The sequence below is a fragment of the Oryzias melastigma genome, unplaced genomic scaffold (genome assembly GCF_002922805.2).
Source record: "Oryzias melastigma strain HK-1 unplaced genomic scaffold, ASM292280v2 sc00216, whole genome shotgun sequence".
Lineage (NCBI taxonomy): Eukaryota > Metazoa > Chordata > Actinopteri > Beloniformes > Adrianichthyidae > Oryzias > Oryzias melastigma.
In genome coordinates, this window is record NW_023416882.1 from 163945 (window position 1) to 173271 (window position 9327).

The 9327-nt window shown below is 37.7% G+C and overlaps 2 long non-coding RNA genes across 4 annotated transcripts in view; one reads left to right on the top strand and one right to left on the bottom strand.

Moving 5' to 3' along the window:
- The window catches only part of LOC112140818, a 3707-nt gene extending 1910 nt beyond the window's left edge, over window positions 1-1797 (bottom strand). The window contains exons 1-4 of one of the 3 annotated variants that reach the window (XR_004947343.1): window positions 1653-1796; window positions 1001-1193; window positions 752-932; window positions 418-642 (exon numbers count right to left, since the gene is read on the bottom strand). This is a non-coding gene — a long non-coding RNA (uncharacterized LOC112140818). Of the gene's footprint in view, window positions 1-417; window positions 643-744; window positions 933-1000; window positions 1194-1652 lie in introns of those variants that run through there. The other 2 variants (XR_002918261.2, XR_002918262.2) reach the window with 2 other exon arrangements.
- Window positions 1798-8549: 6752 nt separating this feature from the next.
- LOC118598228 overlaps window positions 8550-9327 on the top strand; it is a 13469-nt gene continuing 12691 nt past the window's right edge. The window contains exon 1 of the long non-coding RNA XR_004947342.1: window positions 8550-8706. This is a non-coding gene — a long non-coding RNA (uncharacterized LOC118598228). The remainder of the gene's footprint in view (window positions 8707-9327) is intronic.

The window sequence follows — 9327 nt, forward strand, 5'->3', positions numbered from 1 at the left end:
AGAGTTGAGTGTTTTTGTGTTTTAATGTGAAACATTTCTGAGAGGGATTAAACCTCTGATCTCTCCTACTTTGTTTTCTATGTTTTTCAGGACAATCCTGGAGAAAATGGATCTGCTGGAGAAGTACAGCAGTGAGTGAAAGAGAAGAGAGTGAAGAAAGAGAAGAAAGAGAAGGAAGGAGTGAGCCATCGGCTGGAAGAAGAAAAATAAGAAGAAACAGTGATGAGCTTCTAGACCTAAGCAGAGGACATGAGGAGAAGAGCAGAGAGAACGAGAGAAGAGGGAGACTTTTGATCAACTTTAGTCTGCTGGAAAGAATTGCTGTTAAAATCCTTAGATGTCTCAGAATAAATAAATAAATGAAGTTTATATTGGATATATTAAAAATGTTTTTTTTTGTTAATTTAAATAAAGATCTAAATCAAACACAGTGATTGTCATGGATTAATTGTAACTTTTATTTTCAACTATTTACAAAGATAGTCGACATGGATGGGGGGGCTTCAACTGAGACCCGGGCTGGAACTTTCTGGGTGGTGATGGAACATCTTGCAAGGTGGTCTGCAGAGAGTTTCAGGATCATCTTCACTGTAGACTGTATCGTCCATCTTCAGGGTTTGCAGGGCTGGCTGTGGACGGATGCTGCATGACCAAAAATGATCCATAAATATGAGATAATGAATTTACAGGCTTTGGAAAAAGAAAAAAAAACTTGGAAGAAAAATCTCTTGATTATTTACTTACCTGTTACCAGTAATCAAGGTTGTACCTCCCCCAGGGCAGAAACCTCAGCCGGTAGTTGATCCTGTCAGAGAGCATCACTGTGATCTCCAAACCAGCTTCCTCATCATCACCTCCTCATCTTCCTCTGGGGCCTTGGTGTCGTCACCACAGAGGCAGATGTTGTGGAGGATGGAACACGCTGTGACAACCTGCAATATATACGTTTAAATTAAATATATTCCAAAGAGTATTGAAAAACTGCAGTGTGTTCACTTACATGAGGTACAGAGGTGTGATGCACCTCCAGCACCTGCAGGAGGATGATCGATGTCACCGATCCTGATCAAGGAGGTTCAGGAAGACTGCAGGAGAGTTCCTGTTCACTCTGAAGTCTGGTCTTGGGTCTTCACTGTTGGACAAACAGCTCCAGGATTGAGAGACTGGTTGATTCTGCATTACAGGAGTCTAGTCTAGTTAAAAAGAAATACATAAATACATTTATATTAAAAATATGTGGTTTTAAGTAATTTGTTATTAAACTATAAAACATCATTACAAAAACTACTTTTACTGATTTCAAATCAAATTTTCAAATAAATACAAAAAAAAAATTAATTTCTGCAACAAAAGTCTGAAGATAAAATTAACATTTAACACTATTGTAGTATGTATAATAAAATGAAAACCCATTGTAGTTATTTGGTACATGTTTTTTATTCTCAGAAATGTGTAGGTACTTGTACTAAGTTACATTTACTGCAATAACTTGTGAAATAAACAAAACTTGAATAATCCACAAACCCACAAATTCAGTGTTTGTATATTTTACAACCTGTAATAGTGTTGCTAAATAAATATTTCAATTAAACTAGCTAAAGCTAATATTTAAAAGAGCTCGTAGATGTTTTTTGAGTGTTTGTACACAGTACCTGCAGATCGTTTTGTCTCTGCCGGAAAAATACCAACAAGTGGATGGATCTGCTCATCTTATAGTATTTTCAGTTAAGTACCCAATTTCCGCAGAGCAGAACAGAAAAATACTACACCAGATCAAACTGAAACTTTGTGGGTGACATAACAAGAAGGGACACTCTAAGTGAGAAGTGAAATGGTTCTGTGGAAACTAGGAGTTTTCATTTTATGAGTATTTTGAATTTGTAGTTTTTAGCGCTTAAGTACACAATTTATACAGGGTAGTACCACAAAATACTACATCAGATCAGGTTGAAACTTTGTGGGTGGCATAACAGCAAAGTAAACTCTAAGTGAGAAGTGAAATGATTCTTTAGAAACTAGGATTATTCATTTTACAAGTATTTTAAAAATGTAGTTTTTATTGCTTAAGTACACAATTTCAATTGAGCAGTACTACAAAATACTACATCAGACATGGCTGAAACTTTGTGGGTGACAATACAACAAAGGATACCATAAGTGAGAAGTGAAATAAATCTGTGGAAACTAGTAGTTTTCATTTTTGTCAGGATGATATGTGCAAACTCAGCAGCAACCACTAATATAGTTCTTTCAGTGTGTCATTACACATTACTCTTTCTGCTGAGTCAGCAAAGTTTCAATGTTTAATTTCAGTCCCGTTAGTGAGACTATATGGAAGAATTCAGTTCAAGTTCAGAAAATAACTTTCTACTGAGAAACTGATAAAATAGAATCCTAAGAGAATCTAGAAAAGCTCTTAAGCTTTGTTTGGAAAAATTGCTTGTTTCATATTTTTACATCAGTTGAGTTGATTGTGTGATGATGATTGATCTGAAACTGATCTGTTTCAATAATGATCTTGTAAATCTGATCAAACTATTTACTTGCTGGAACTCCAGCTGTCATCACTGCTCCTGAACACACTTTTCTGTCTGATTTCAGGTTAATGGACTGCGGTTTGTCAGAGATCAGCTGTAAAGTTCTGGACTCGGCTCTAAAGAACAAGCCGTCCAGACTGACAGAACTGGACCTGAGCAGGAACAACATCCAGGATTCCGGATTTCTTCATCTGTGTGGTTTTCTGGAGAATCCAGACTGCGGACTGCAGACTCTGAGGTCAGTAAATGAGCTGAACTCCCTGAAGGGTAAGAAGAAGGTTTCAGGTGAAGAACTTTCTGATGTTTCACTGGAAGATTTTCTGAACATTTTCTGGATCACAGCTTGGAGTCGATGCAGCCCAGTGGTGGTTCTACAATGAATTACTCCCAGGGCGAGACCCTCTCACCATTGGAGTCACAACTGAATTTACTTTGTCTGTGACAACAGCCATGTTCAACTACAACTGCAGCTGTTCCAATTAAAAACAACATAAATGACATTTAACACAATGCTGTGCTGCATAATAGCAGTTATAATAACATAAAATAATACAAACTAAAAAACATACTATATAAATAAAACTATATAAAAAAATATGATGGTTAAAAATAACATCCTAGACCTAACACAGTGCCGAATATTTAATCATCAAATGAATAAAACAGGATTTTCAGCAAAAAAGTAAATTTCCTTCAAAAACAAACTATTCAAGGAACATTCCTTAATATCAAGATAAATGCAGAAATTAAAACTCATGATTGTGAACTGAAAATGCATTGTTGTTCTGCTTCATGATCCTAACTTATTACTACTTTCAAATAGTAGGTGAGAGTGAGGTAAGTTGAGCCATTTTTTACTTATGTGATCCTGGAGGTCATGACAAGTGATACAGAAACAGAATTTAAATATTTATTGTTACTTCAGGATTTCTCCTCTTAAATGAAACTATCAGAATTTTTCTGTGACAAAGCAGCTTCAAATAATAAAGTTTAAAAAAAAAGTTATCCTGCGGCTCAACTTGCCCCAGGTCTGGGGTAAGTTGAACCATATAAGGGGGTAAATTGAGCCATATAACTTTTAAAATATAAAGATCTGCATATTGTGCAAACAAACCATCCTTTTGAACAATTTCAGGCTTCTGAGAACATATCAACAGTTGTTTTTTTTAAACCATAAAAATAATTCAATTCAGTAAAAATAATAAAAAAAAAACATGAAACTTTTTAATCAAAACAACTATTCAACATTTCAACTGTCTAAGTTACAAGGGATTATGAACTTTCTCTATCCTTGCAGTTCCTCCATCCTGTTGAGGTTGAGGTACCTTCTTCAGAACATTTGTGGGTTTCTCACTGCACGGTTCCTCTGATTCTTCATAAAAATCTGACATTCGCTTAGTTGTCTCCAGTGCTGTCAGCCAGGCCAAGATAGTGGTGGCTCCTGCATTTGGATGCTCATTTTACAAGGACAAAGTCACCAACTACCAGATCTGAGACATCTGGCTCACAGTCTTCATTATCACAGGAACTCTCATTGTTAAAAGTATCTTCAAATGGGACGGCAACATTACTTTCCTCAGAGTTGCTCTCCACTGCAACTTTTGTCCATGTTTGCCTCCTCTTCCATTTTCCTTACATTTGGATGGTTCTTTTGTTCCGTTTTGACTTATTTTTCGTTTCATCATGGTATCTCTCTCAATTACTTGCTTTTCAGGTGTATCAGTCAAGATTCTTGTCTTCACGTTTTCGATTTGTTGTTGTGCTGGTTTTTAGGTAGGGGATGTAGATGTTCAGCATGGTTATTGGGTCACTTAGAGAACCAAATGCATGTGCAGGGCCTGGTGAAGGTAGCTCAGCTGGAAGAGACGTTGGAACAACTGGTGCACCACCATCCTGGAGCAGACTGATGTTCCAGGATGGGGCTGGTTGACATCATAAATGTCTCAAGCTGAATGACAAGCAGTGGCTGACATGTTACGAAAATGCCAAAAGAGCAGAGTGTACTCAAGTAATACTACTTCATACATCCAAACCTTAGTTTGAATTCCAGTACCTTATTATGGGGTAAGTTGAACCACTGGCTCAAGTTACCCCATAGCCTGTGGCTCACTTTGCCCCGTAGCCACCATTTTGGAAAAAAATGTCTGGTTCTGAAATTTTGGCTATCCTTTGGCAAACTTGTTCACATTATTTTACACTTAAGAAAATTACCAATGTGTACAGCATATAGTTTTGGATGTAGACAGATTTGTTTTAATATGATAGTTAAATTACTCAATATGCTGAAATTTTACTTTGACATGGAAAAAACAGTTTTTGTGTATTACAGCCTCCCCCCTTATCCCTTACACTTCTCTTTACCACAACAGGCTGGAAATGATTGGTGCTCCCTAAATTTGAGGTCACTTGACAAAACATGTGTACGGTTGTCCAGATGAAAGGGGTGGCTCAACTTACCCACTGGCTCAACTTACCTCACTCTCCCCTAATGTGTGAAAATGACAACTCAAATCAATTGATTTCTTTCTCATGATTCTGATCTGCAGTTTTTCCTGAGTCCATTCAAACGAAAACAATAAAACAGAATTTATGGTACACAGACAAGAATACTTCTTTTAGAATCACATATATTCTTTAGTAACATATGTTAAAATGTAACAAACTTTTTAATGGAAATCTGTGTGAAGCTGACTTGTCTGAGGCTGAGTCTGATACTTGATGCTGTCTCATCTTTGGTTCAAGTTCATCACTAGCTGCGTTTACACGTGCAAAATGTCCTTGATCGCATCATTGATCGGATTAAAATAGAACTGTGCACATCAGCCCTGAAAAAGTATTAGATTGTAACAAATGTTTCCAAGCGCCGCACGGTAGATTGGAATAAATCATTCTGACATGCGCAGAACTGTAAATAGTCAGAAGAAGAAATGGCGAATTCCGTAATAAAAAAGCAAAGATGCTGTATAGAGCGAGATGATCCCTTGAGCGTGCTTTCCATATTATTAATAAAATTCTTAGGTGACTATTCACTCATCATTTTCTAAATCCATGCAGCAATGTGCGTTTTGGCTGGACGTAAATATGTAGGAATAACATCAGCCTTTATTTTTTCTGGACGTGGTTGGAAACATGAACTCACGTGAATTTTTTTTTTTTTTTTTAAAGAGTTTCTCAGGACTTTGCTGTGTGTGGAGCGGCACTTCTGCATTCAAAAGTCCCCTCCACCGGCTCATATCGTCCAGAAGCCGATCAGAGAGACAGTTCTCCCGGGAGACATGGTTTTCTTGAATTCGACAGCTCTCTTGCGCAGAGCAGCCGGACAGATTGCGGTCCAAAACACACACTGTAACAAGCACCCCCAGCATTCCCGCCTTACTGACTCCCCCTGATTACAGGCATGAAAGCTTTGAGTCCTCAAAAAAACCAAAACAGTTCATTCGGGTAAAGCAGCCAATCGGTTCTGTTCGTGCTCCAAAGACTGCCATATCCTCTATGCATGAGATAAAATCCAGCACAATAATGACCCACGATCAGAATAGATTGTTTTTATGCATCAGGGTTGAAACAACAATCTGTGTAACCCACCTGTCTCGATTGTAAAAAAAATTATGATGCAAGTGAGTCTGATCAAGCCAGAGTATTTTTCTTACTTTATTGAAGAGCTCAGTTCCGGTTAGGAAAAGAACTTTCTACTGAAAATTCTGATTAAAAAAGGGGACTTAGAACAATCTAGAAAAGCTCTACAGCTGAGTGTGAAAAAAACTGATGATTGTTTGATATTTTCCTCATCAGTTGAATTGATTGTGTGATGATGATTGATCTGAAACTGATCTGTTTCAATAATGATCTTGTAAATCTGATCAAACTCTGTTCACTTGCTGGAACTCCAGCATTCATCACTGCTCCTGAACACACTTTTCTCTCTGATTTCAGGTTGAAGGACTGCAGCTTGTCAGAGATTAGCTGTGAAGTTCTGGACTCATCTCTGAAGAACAGCCCGTCCAGACTGACAGAACTGGACCTGAGCTGGAACAAAATCCAGGATTCAGGATTTCTTCATCTGTGTGGTTTTCTGGAGAGTCCAGACTGCAGACTGCAGACTCTGAGGTCAGTAAATGAGCTGAACTCCCTGACGGATGAGAAGGTTTCAGGTGAAGAACTTTCTGATGTTTCACTGGAAGATTTTCTGAACATTTTCTGGATCACAGCTTGGAGTCAGTTCAGCTGTCTGATTAATTTCTCTACAATCTTTCCTTGATCTAATGACCTTTTCCCGCAAGGTCAAGAAAAGGAGGAAAAGGAGACCGTAGGGAGTGTTTCCATCATGCTGATGTGTCTCCTGCTTTTCTATGTCCTTTACTTTCTACTTCTGCTTCACTATAGATCTACTTCCCGGAAATCTTGAAAGGATAGAAGGAAAACAAAGATTTCTAATCTCAAGCAGATCACTTTGATACATATCTCAAAAAATATCTTCATGTTGTTTCCTAAATGTGAAACAAAGAGGTGGATTTTTCCAAACAGCACAGAAATAATCCCTTTAGATCGGGGGTCTCATGCTACCGGCAGTTCATTGTCATGTGTCTATACATAAGAACCAGTTTGATTTGTCACCTGATAAAGTTGATCACCAACCAAAATTGTAAATGTCCCGCCCCTTCTAAACAAATTTTTGTCAACCAGCTGTCAAACATCGTGCTGTGTGGTCTGTAAATGGGGTACACTGTAAGAGAACAATGCTGGCGGTAATGAAAGGTGGAGCTCAGTCACACCAGTAAACTGCAAAAAATAAATAATTTTCATGAAGAGTGATAAAATTGACTTTTGCTTCACCAATGTGAAAGATACGTTTTTGTTTAATTAGTGGAACAAGCGTGTCTTTAGGAAAAAGATGTAACATGGAAGGGCATTACACTCTGCAGAGAAAATAGACTCACCCCAATTTGTGCATGCATAAGTCTTGAATTTTAACTCATACAATACATTTTGTGCATAAGTAAAAAATTATGAAATTCAGAAGAATGGGATTTATACATACGAAATTTCAAATCACACCATCTTGAAACTACACGCACAAATATTTAAGAAATATCCACAAATTCCTTGAAATCAAGAACTACGCGTGTAGACATTGGGGTACGTTTATTTTCTCTCCATGTTATTTCTCTGTCCACAGGAACTTTGCATAGTTCTTTTCGGCAGACACCAGACAGACGTGCTGAAAAGGTCAAGAACTTAAGACTCATCTTCAAAAACAAGTCTCTTTTCACCAATGAACCAATGAAGTCCATCAACAGTCATCCTTTAAAATTTCACTTTCTGAGATTTGAAATGAGATTCTGTGATCTCCTGATAAACATAGATTCAGTTCAGTAATAGTGTACCAGACCATAAAATGACTAGAAACTGACTGGACATATTTTTTTAGAAGCTCCAGGACCAAATCAGCTGAAACACTTAGACCAGGGTTGTCATCGTCAAAAACTCAAAGGGACAAAAAAAATAGAACAGTTGTTCACATAGATACTGTTTATGCTGCTAAACGTAGAAAGCGTCTAAACAGCTTGGATATGCAGTTGGAGCATTGTGTCAACGATGAAATATGAAAACTCAGCAGCAAACACTAATATTCCTTCAGTGTGTCATTAAATTTTGCTGTTGAATCAGCAAAGTTTCAATCTTCCCTTTCAATTCAATCAGTGAGTCTTTAATGAAGAACTCAATTCAGGTTTACTGAACAAAACATTTTTACTAAACAAACATTTTTGATTAAGAAAAAGACTTAAGAGAATCTAGAAAAGCTCTACAGCTGTGTTTGAAAAACTGATGATTGTTTCATACTTTTTTACATCAGTTGAATTGATTGTGTGATGATGATTGATCTGAAACTGATCTGTTTCAATAATGATCTTGTAAATCTGATCAAACTCTGTTTACTTGCTGGAACTCCAGCTGTCATCACTGCTCCTGAACACACTTTTCTGTCTGATTTCAGGTTGATGAAATGCAGTTTGTCAGAAATCAGCTGTGAAGTTCTGGACTCAGCTTTGAAGAACAACCCGTCCAGACTGACAGAATTGGACCTGAGCAACAACAACCTGCATGATTCAGGATTTCTTCATCTGTGTGGTTTTCTGGAGAGTCCAGACTGCAGACTGCAGACTCTGAGGTCAGTAAATGAGCTGAACTCCCTGAAGGATGAGAAGGAGGTTTCAGGTGAAGAACTTTCTGATATTTCACTGGAAGGTTTTCTGAACATTTTCTGAATCACAGCTTGGAGTCAGTTCAGCCGTCTGATGAATTTCTCTACAATCTTTCCTTTATCCCATGACCTTTTCCCGCAAGGTCAAGAAAAGGAGGAAAAGGAGACCATAGGGAGTGTTTCCATCACACTAATGTGTCTCCTGCCTTTCTGCCTCTTTTTTTACTTCCGTCTTCTCCTTAGCTACAGATCTACTTCCAGGAAATCTGGAAATGACTGAAAGAAAACAAAGTTTTCAAACTCAAGCAGATCACTTTGATCGATTCATGTCTTCAAAATATCTTCATGTTTGGTTCTAAAATGTGAAACGATGAGGAGGATTTTTCCAAACAGCACAGGAACTGCAGAGTTCAAATTATTAAGGCCACATGCAGATCTTGTCAGTTTAGCACAGATTTCTTCTCAGCTCTACGTGTGTGTAACGCTCCTTTAGGCTATGATGACCTACAGAAGAAGGTGTTTCGGCTCACGGAGCCCAGAGTGTGTGGATTAAAAACGCAACACAGGGATAAAATAATCAATCGATTG